Source organism: Mus caroli, unplaced genomic scaffold, assembly GCF_978045245.1.
Source record: "Mus caroli unplaced genomic scaffold, Mus_caroli_1 scaffold_39, whole genome shotgun sequence".
In the NCBI taxonomy this organism is placed as follows: Eukaryota; Metazoa; Chordata; class Mammalia; order Rodentia; family Muridae; genus Mus; species Mus caroli.
The window spans coordinates 1,475,343-1,485,194 of NW_028227294.1; the positions used below are offsets into that span (position 1 = coordinate 1,475,343).

A 9,852-nucleotide genomic window follows, 5' to 3' on the forward strand; every position below is an offset into this window, starting at 1 on the left:
GCACTCACATAGTTGTTCACAACAATCTGCAATTGTAGTTCCAGAGGATCTGATCACACACACACACACACACACACACACACACACACACACACACACACACACACACAGACAAAGACACAGAGATACACAGACACACACACAGACACACACACATATCCCATAGAGAAAAACTTTTAAAAATCATTTACATAAAAAATAAAAAAAACAGAAGAGCCTAATATAGAGTATTCCCATTTAAGACTAGCATTCAGAAGCAGGCTGATCTGTGTTAGTTTAACACCTTCCTGGATCATATGCTTTTTCAGAATTTTACGTTTTTTTTTTTTTTTTGTGTGTGTTTGTTTGTTTGTTTGTTTTATTTGTTTTTTTAGGTTTGAAACACTGACCAAAACAATAAGGCAGACAATCTAAATGTACCAACATTCTTCTCCCTCTGCCTCTCCCTTTCCCTTTCTCTCTCCCTCTTTCTTTCTTTCTTTCTTTCTTTCTTTCTTTCTTTCTTTCTTTCTTTCTTTCTTTCTTTCTTTCTTTCTTTCTTTCTTTTTCTCTCTCTCTCTCTCTCTCTCTCTCTCTTTCTTTCTTTCTTTCTCTTTCCTCCTTCCTTCCGAATTTTATCTCTTTGTCTCTCTCTTTATTTTTTGTCTTTATTTGCTTTTTTCTTTTTTTCTATCATTTTCTCAATCTCCCCTCATTCCTTCCTTCTTTCTTTCCTCCCTTCCTCTCACTTTCTCTCACTCTCTTCCTCTTTCATTCTTTTCTTTATTTCTTTGTTTCTTTCTGTATTACTTTCTCTCAATCTCTAAACAGATATAAATATTTCGAAATGATCCCATGCATCCTATTTGATCACACAGGACAAGGCTGAAGTTAATTAAAGCTTAAATTAAAAACCAAACACTTAAATAAAATAAAATCATTTAAAAAATAAAGAAAACACTAAAAATACAATAGAAACCTGAAAAAGAAGAAACTCTAAATCACTTTTCTAAAAATTCTACAAATCCTTTTAAAATACCATAGGAATCTAAAATGAATACACATGAAGCCTAAATATCCCTAAAACCTTTGCTTATTTATTTATTTATTTATTTATTTATTTATTTATTTATTTATTTATTCATTCATTCATTCACTCATTTATTTATTTTAAATTTATTTTGTATATTTTGTAAATTCTCTCTTTCTCCCTATGTTTCTGTCTCTGAATCTTTCTCTCTTTATCCCTTCCTCTATCTCTGTCTCTGTCTCTGTCTCTCTCTGTCTCTGTCTCTTTCTTTCTTTCTTTCTTTCTTTCTTTCTTTCTTTCTTTCTTTCTCTCTCTCATCCTTCCTTCCTTCTTTCCTTCCTTCCTTCCTTCCTTCCTTCCTTCCTTCCTTCCTTCCTTCCTTCCATCCATCCTCTCTCTCTCTCCCTCTCTTTCTTTTTTCTTTTTCTTTCCTTTATTGTTTGTTTTTTTCTAATTCTCTCTCTCTCTCTCTCTCTCTCTCTCTCTCTCTCTCTCTCTCTCTCTCTCTCTCTCTCTCTCTCTCTCTCTCTCTCTCTCCCTCTCTGTCTCTCTCTCCCTCTCTCCCTCTGTTAATTATTTTTTGAGTTTTTTTGATTTGTTTTTTCTGTGTATCTCTTACTGTCCTCCGCTTCCTGTAGAGACCATGCTGAACTCTGATTAAAAAAATCATTTACATCATCCTCTCAATAGTTGGAATTAAAGGCATGTTCAACACAGTCTGGCAAAACCAAAACAATGAAACACCAAATATAAAACCCTAATTTTTTTTTTTTGGAAAAAAGAGAACAACAAAAATTACAACAACAACAAAAAAACTACAAGAAATACAGTACAATACTTCAAAAAATGAAATCAGTTAAAGCATAAATTAAAACCGAAACCCTAAAGTATACTAACATAATTAGAAAAAACAAACAAAACAAAACAGAACAAAAAAAAAATACATTAGAATCTCGAAACCAGAAACTCTAAATTACTATACTAAAGTCCCTAAAAAATTTTGAAATACCCTAGAAATCTGAAAAGAATACACAAGAAGCCGAAATATGCCTAAGATATTATTTATTTATTTATTTATTTATTTATATTCATAATTATTTATTTAATAAATTTTGACTTTCTCTCTTTCTATCTTTCTTTCTCTTTCACCCCTCTTCCTAACTTTATCTCTCTGTCTCTTTATTTCTTGTCTTTATTTGTTTTTTTACCTTTTTTCTATCTTTTCCTCACTCTCCCTTCCTTCATCCTTCCTTCCTTCCTTCCTTCCTTCCTTCCTTCCTTCCTTCCTTCCTTCCTTCCTTCCTTCCTTCCTTCCTTCCATCCTATCATTATCTCTCACTCTCTCTGTCTTTCTTTCTTTTTCTTTAGTTCTTTGGTTTTTTTCTATATTACTTTCTCTCTCTGTCACAAAGATATAAATATTTCGAATTGATCCCATGCATCTTATCTTATCACCTAGGAAAAGGCTAAAGTCAATTAAACCTTAATTTAAAACCCAAACACTTAAATACACTAAAATCATTAAAAAAAAAAAGAAAACACTAAAAATACATTAGAAGCTTGAAAATCAAGAAACTCTAAATCTCTATTCTAAAAACTCTACAAATCCTTTTGAAATACCATACAAATCCAAAAAGAATACACATGAACCTATAATATCCTTAAAACGTTTGTTTGTTTATTTGTTTTAAATTAATTTTGTAAATTTTATAAATTTTGTCTTTTTCCCTATGTTTTTTTCTGTCTCTTTCTCTCTTTCTCCCTTCCTCTCTTTGTTTCTTTCTTCCTTTCTCTCTCTCTTCGATCATTCCTTCCTTCCTTGCTTCCTTTCTTCCCTCCTTCCTTCCTTCCTTCCTTCCTTCCTTCCTTCCTTCCTTCTTTCCTATATCTCTCCCTCTTTTTCTTATTTTTTTTCTTTTTCTTTCCTTGTTTGTTTTTTTCTTTCTAAATTTCTTCTCTTTCTCTCTCTCTCTCTCTCTCTCTCTCTCTCTCTGACCTTCTCTCTCTCTCTCTCTCTCTGTGTGTCTCTCTCTCTCTCTCTGACCTTATCTCTCTCTCTGTGTCTCTCTCTATCTGTGTCTCTTTCTCCCTCTGTTTTTTTTTTTTTTTTTTGAGGTTTTTAGATTGGGTTTTTCTGTGTATCTCTTACTGTCCTCCAGCGTCCTAAAGAGACCATGCTGAACTCAAATTAAAAAAAAAAAAAAAAAAAAAAAAAAAAAAAAAAATCACTTACATCTGCCTCTCAATAGTTTGAATTAAAGGCATGGTCAACACTGCCTGGCAAAACCAAAACAATGAAACCCTAAATATAAAACCCTAAATTTTTTTTGGAAAAAAGAGAACAACAAAAATTACAACAACAACAACAAAACTAGAAGAAATACCGTAAAATGCATTAAAAGATGAAATCACTTAAAGCATAAATTAAAATCGAAACCCTAAAATACAGTAACATCTTTAAAAAAACAAAACAAAACAAAACAGAACAAAAAAAAAAAAACATTAGAAGCCTGAAAAACAAGAAAATCTGAATCACTATACTAAAGACTCTACAAAACTTTTGAAATACTCTAGAAATCTGTAAAGAATACACAATAAGCCAAAATATGCCTAAGATATCTATTTATTTATTTATTTATTTATTTATTTATTTATTTATTTATGATTACTAATTTATTTAATAAATTCTGTCTTTCTCTCTTTCTTTCTCTCTCCCTTTCTTTCTTTCTTTCTTTCTTTCTTTCTTTCTTTCTTTCTTTTCTTTCTTTCTTTCCTTCTTTCTTCCTTCCTTCCTTCCTTTCTTTCTTTCTTTCTTTCTTTCTTTCTTTCTTTCTTTCTTTCTTTCTTTCTTTCTTTCTTTCTTTCTTTCTGTTTCCTACTTCCTTCCTAACTTTATCTCTTAGTCTCTCTTTTTCTTTATTTTTTGTCTTTATTTATTTTTTCTATAACTTTTCTCACTCTACCCTCTTTCCTTCATTCTTTCTTTCCTTCCTTCATCTTTCCTTCAATTTTTCCTTCCTTCCTTATTTCCTCCCTTCCTCTCACTCTCTCTCTTTCATTCTTTTTCTTTATTTCTTTGTTTCTATCTGTATTACTTTCTCTCTATCTATTAACAGATATAAATAAATCGAAATAATCCCATGCATCCTATCTGATCACCCAGGACAAGGCTGATGTCAATTAAAGCTTTAATTAAAAACCAAAACTTAAATACACTAAAATCATTTAAAGAAAACACTAAAAATACAATAGAATTCTGAAAATCAAGAAACTCTAAATCACTTTTCTAAAAATTCTACAAATCCTTTTATAATACCATAGAAATCTAAAAAGAATACACATGTAGCCGAAATTTGCCTAAAATATTTATTTGTTTATTTTTTTATCTATTTATCTATTCATTTATTTATTTGTTTGTGTGTTTGTTTGTTTTAAATTATTTTTTTATATATTATAAATTCTGTCTTTCTCCCTATGTTTCCATCTCTGAATCTTTCTCCTTTTCTCTTTCTTTCTTTCTTTCTTTCTTTCTTTCTTTCTTTCTTTCTTTCTTTCTTTCTTTCTTTCTTCCTTCCTTCCTTCCTTCCTTCCTTGCTTTCTTTCTTTCTTTCTTTCTTTCTCTCTCTCTCTTTCTTTCTATCTTTCTTTCTTTCTATCTCTTCCATCCTTCCTTTCATTCTCTCTCCCTTCCTTCCTTCCTTCCTTCCTTCCTTCCTTCCTTCCTTCCTTCCTTCCTTCCTTCCATTCTTCCTTCCTTTCTTCCTACCTTCCTTCCTCTATCTCTCTCTCTTTCTTTTTTCTTTTTCTTTCCTTGTTTGTTTTTTTCTTTCTAACTTTCTATCTCTCTCTCTCACTCAGTCTCTCTCACTTTCTCTCACTCTCTATTTCTCTCTCTGACTCTCTCTCCCTCTGTTTATTAATTTTTTTTTGAGTTTTTTATATTGGGTTTTTCTTTGTATATCTTACTGTTTTCCAGCTTCCTGCAAAATCATTAAAGTTCATTTTTAAAAAAAACAGAAAAAACTAAAAATAAAATAGAAGCCTAAAAAACTAGAAACTCTAAATCACTTTTCAAAAACTCTACAAATCCTTTTATAATACCATAAAAATCTAAAACGAATACACATAAAGCTGAAATATCCCTAAAACGTTTATTCATTCATTTATTTATTTATTTTTAATTAATTTTGTATATTTCATAAATTCTGTCTTTCTCCATGTTTCCATCTCTGAATCGTTCCCTCTTTCTCCCTTTCCCTCTCTTATTTTCTTTCTTTCTTTCTTTCTTTCTTTCTTTCTTTCTTTCTTTCTTTCTTTCTTTCTTTCTTTCTGTTTCCTCCTTCCTTCCTAACTTTATCTCTCTGTCTCTCTTTTTCTTTATGTTTTGCCTTTATTTGTTTTTTCTTTTTTTAATCTATCAATTTCTCACTCTCCTCTCCTTCCTTCCTTCTTTCCTTCCTTCCTCTCACTCTCTCTCACTCTCTCACTTTCAATCTTTTTCTTTATTTCTTTGTTTCTTTCAATATTACTTTCTCTCCATCTCTTATCAGATATAAATATATCGAAATAATCCCATGCATCTGACCTGAACACCCAGGACAAGGCTGATGTCCATTAAAGCTTAAATTAAAAACCCAAACTTAAATACACTAAAATCATTAAAAGAAAAAAAAATAAAGAAAACACTAAAAATACAATAGAAGCCTGTAAATCAGAATGTGTCCACTCGTAAGTTGGGTCGACCCAATGAATGGCCACACATCCATATGCATTTAAGCGGCAATAATTCAACTTATTGGGCTTTCAAACAAACATAAGTATGAAGTAGATGGGGTTGAATTGATGAGTACATATGTGTATTGGGAAATACTGGGAAATGAAAAGTAGATGTGATCATCCTTCATTGTATTCCTATATGAAATTATCAAAAATAAAGAAAAAACATTAAAAATGAGTTGTTTGTTTCTAAACACACTAAGTACATAAAGGTCATTTTTAATACTTATAAATATGAATTTCTGCCCTTTCCAATTTATAACCCCTATGACAATCCTTAGTGCACTATTTACTTATTCTCATGCATTAAATTATTCTTAATTTTAGTGACATAAGCTCATAATTGCTGTCATATCCCAAAGCAAGTAGACCAAAGCTCTGAGTTCAAGTTTCTGAGTGTTCTACTTTTGGCCTTCACAGAGCCTGTTGTTAATCTAATATTTTAATTATAAAGATCCTTCTTTTTGATAGCCTTTTCATGGTAGCCTCAGATTTTTACAAATTGTTAGGCTGTCTCACTAATTACACACTGACTTGTTGCTTCTGTCTGTTTTCTGTGTGTCAGACTTGCCACAGAACATCGTAAAATGTGGGTCTTTCTTAGACTTTCACTTCTATGAACAGATAACATGACCAAGGTACTCTTATAAGGACAACATTTAGTTGGAGCTGCTTACTGTTTCAGAGACTTAGTACATTACATCAAGAAGTGAGCATGGCGGTGTCTGGGCAGTCTTGGTTTAGGAGGAGCTGAGAGTTCTACAACTTCATCTGAAGGCTGCTTGCAGAATATTGACTTACAGTCCTCTAGGATAAGGGTCTTAAAGCCTACACCCACAGTGACACAGCTAATCCAAAAAGACCATACCTACTTCTAATAGTGCCACTCCCTGAGATGAGCATGTACAAACCATCACAAAATGAAGTTCATTTCATAGAGCTGAGCAAGTAAAAAGGCCTCAGTAACAGCGAAAGGGAGTGGAATTCCCAGTGTTTTGCAACCCAATCATTTTGTTTTATTTTGCTCATTAGAAACAAATTATTATGTTCAGTCTATACTCCTATATAAAGGATGTGACACTAATATGTAGTCCTGTGGTCACTGGGACATATACATGAACCTGTGTATTATATTTAGTAATCATCTTTAATTAAAAAGTATATGCTTATGTTAATTATATTTAATAGATATTTTTGATCACTTACCTCCTAGAAGGATAGAAAAAAGGTAGAGATACTGAACTATTTGTTAACAATCTAAGGGTTATTGAAGTATTTATTTATGGACAGCACTGTTAAAAACATCATTTGAACTTAGTCACATAACCTCTAAACTAATTAAAAATATATGATATTAATACAATTTGCTTAAACATTACCTGATTCAGATGCTTAGATAAAAAGCATGGAGCACAGATTCCAAACACATAGTCTAATCCTCTACATATCATCCAATTCTTGGCAACAACAAGTAAACCACAAATGTCCCACCCAAGTTTTGCTACCCATATGCTTGGGACACTGACAATTAGTGGTTCCTAGATCCTTAGCACACATCCCAAACTTCCTTTGTCATCCTTTAGCTCTGAGTACTGACAGATAAGGAGTCACCAGACCCTGATACTGGGCCTGAATTTCCCCAAGATCCAGGTGTGGACCAAGCCACAATGCACAAATGATTGGATCCCTGTTTCAAATTGCACTCTAAAACTAACTCCAGATGTGGAAGTCAAAGCACAGAAAGAAAGAAAAGAAGAGCAGAAAGATACTATACCTCTCGTAAAAGTTACAAACCACATCATAATGCCCCCAGTGAAAATAACCTTGAAAACCTACCAGAAACATTTTAAATAAATAGTAAATCATGTTCAGATGACAAGAATATATTCCAGGATAATAAAAGGAGTTGATTACTTAGTACTTACCTTTGAAATGTGTTCAACCCAAGTTATAAAGCCTTTAGAGGGGGACCATGGAAGACAAAGTGTTGTAACACTTTTAGGTAGTAAGCTGATTATTTTCAAGTACAGCATTGACAGTTTATGGAAAATGTTTCTAAAGCTTATGATCCATGCAGGATTGGGGATATTTAAACTCTCCAGTATTTTATCGGTATAATAATTTCAATAAAAATAGGAAGAAATGAGGTAACACTTCATTTTCTACATATGAAAGTCAAAGAATATTCTAGGACTTTCTAAAGAAACATGACCCTGGAAATGATAGATGTGACTATCTAGTTCACTTTCATTAAAATAAGGATTACAGAAAATAAATGATCAATCTATTTTTAAATTACCACTATTAGTCTTATATACTTTATGTTAAAATTGCATAGTACATTAAATGGCTATTCAATGAATGTTAGTTTTTATGCTAATTCTTGATAAAACTTACAATAAACATAATATATAACATACTGGGATTCTTGATAATATTAATAATATTTATATGCTCTAAAACCTAAATTTATTTAACATTGTATTTGCTTAAAAGTACCACGTTTATTAACATCATAAATGGAAATAAAGTTATGTTAAGATTAATTTGCATCTATACAATTTAATTATGCTCAAAATTCATCTAATTGAATAATAGCATTTTTGAAAAATTATACTCTTATTTTAAATAAGATACTTTTAACTTAGAATACAAAATCAATAATATTTTTTGAAAAACAACAGAAATACTTGTTTTGTAATATAACTAGAGAAATACTTTTTAAAAATCTCGTTCAAATAGACTAATATTATACAAGCAATACAATCTTCAAAACTTGTTAGAAGAAAAATTATATAGGTGTTTAAGTATTTCAGCATGTATGTTGAAAATGGTTTATGGCTTCTCTTGTAAAGTTTATAAAAACTGTAATTGAAATTGTGTAATAAATTTACTTGTCTATTGATCTAGCAGACACTATTTCACTATAAAAAATCTTCTTTACATTCAGAACCAGCCTTGAGCAGCCAGGATAGGAGAATATTGTGGCCAGTCATGTTTTGAAGACATGCGAGGAGCCTTATTTGTGCATTGTAATCCTCCTGAGAATTACCCAGATACTCCATTTGATTCTACACCAGGAATGTATAAGATAATGGAAGCAGTAATAAAAAATTACCGAGATGGGCATAAAGCAGTTCTGCTGCCTGTCCTGGATCTACCACAAAGGCAGAATAGAAGGTTTTTCCTCTCTGCTTTGAACAAGGTGCCAGAAGTTTTAGAACTACCTCTTATGAGAGTATGCAAAGTAAAAACTTTTTATACAATGTATAATCAAAAGCCAGTTTCATGTATGTACTAGTATCTTTGCATGCTTGAGATTCTGAGAGACTGGAGACCCTTCAGAGAATGCTTAGAACAAAAGGTAGATGCACTACACCTGAAAAACTATTCACTGTTATGGAAGGTGAATACTTCAGGATGTGTAAATGCACCAATGATTCAAATACATGACAACTTCTATGAGGATCTAACAACCAAGGTTATTGAAGATAATACTAATGAACTTAGAACTGGGAAAGTTCCAAAGTCTGGGCCAAGAAGTGTCTGGTTCTATTGTGAGCCATCTGGAGGCATTCCTTCTTTGACTGAACCACCCAAACAACCTAGCATTGGTGTAGAAGAAAGACTTTAACTTATATTCACTGTAGAGATGTCACTGGAGAAATAAAATATGAAATTATTTACATTTTTTTAAAAAATCCTCTTTATTTTCCTAGTACTTCCAGTTATGCATTTTGCTTGGTGAATTCTTTTCCTTTAATAATTGGTTTTCATGATCTGCTATGATAGAGTATTATCACCAATTGGTGCTTTAAAAGGAACAGTCGTGAAAGCCATTACACAGGGTCAGAGCATTAGTGATTCACTGATAGAATATAACAGAAAGACCCTGATGGCAGATAAAAATATACAGCTTTTATTTCATTTTATTATTAAGAGCCACTGAATTTAAAATGGGAAAAAAGTCAGCCACATATTACTCATTATAGCTCAAATAAATTAAAGTGCTAATTTTATATTTCTCTAATCACATATTCATTCAATATTGTTCTCATTTGCTGCCT

The 9,852-nt window shown here is 31.5% G+C and overlaps 1 pseudogene; it reads left to right on the plus strand.

Moving 5' to 3' along the window:
- Positions 1-2,739: 2,739 nt before the first annotated feature.
- LOC146999802 (NADH dehydrogenase [ubiquinone] flavoprotein 2, mitochondrial pseudogene) lies at positions 2,740-9,419 on the plus strand (annotated as a pseudogene).
- Positions 9,420-9,852: the final 433 nt, after the last annotated feature.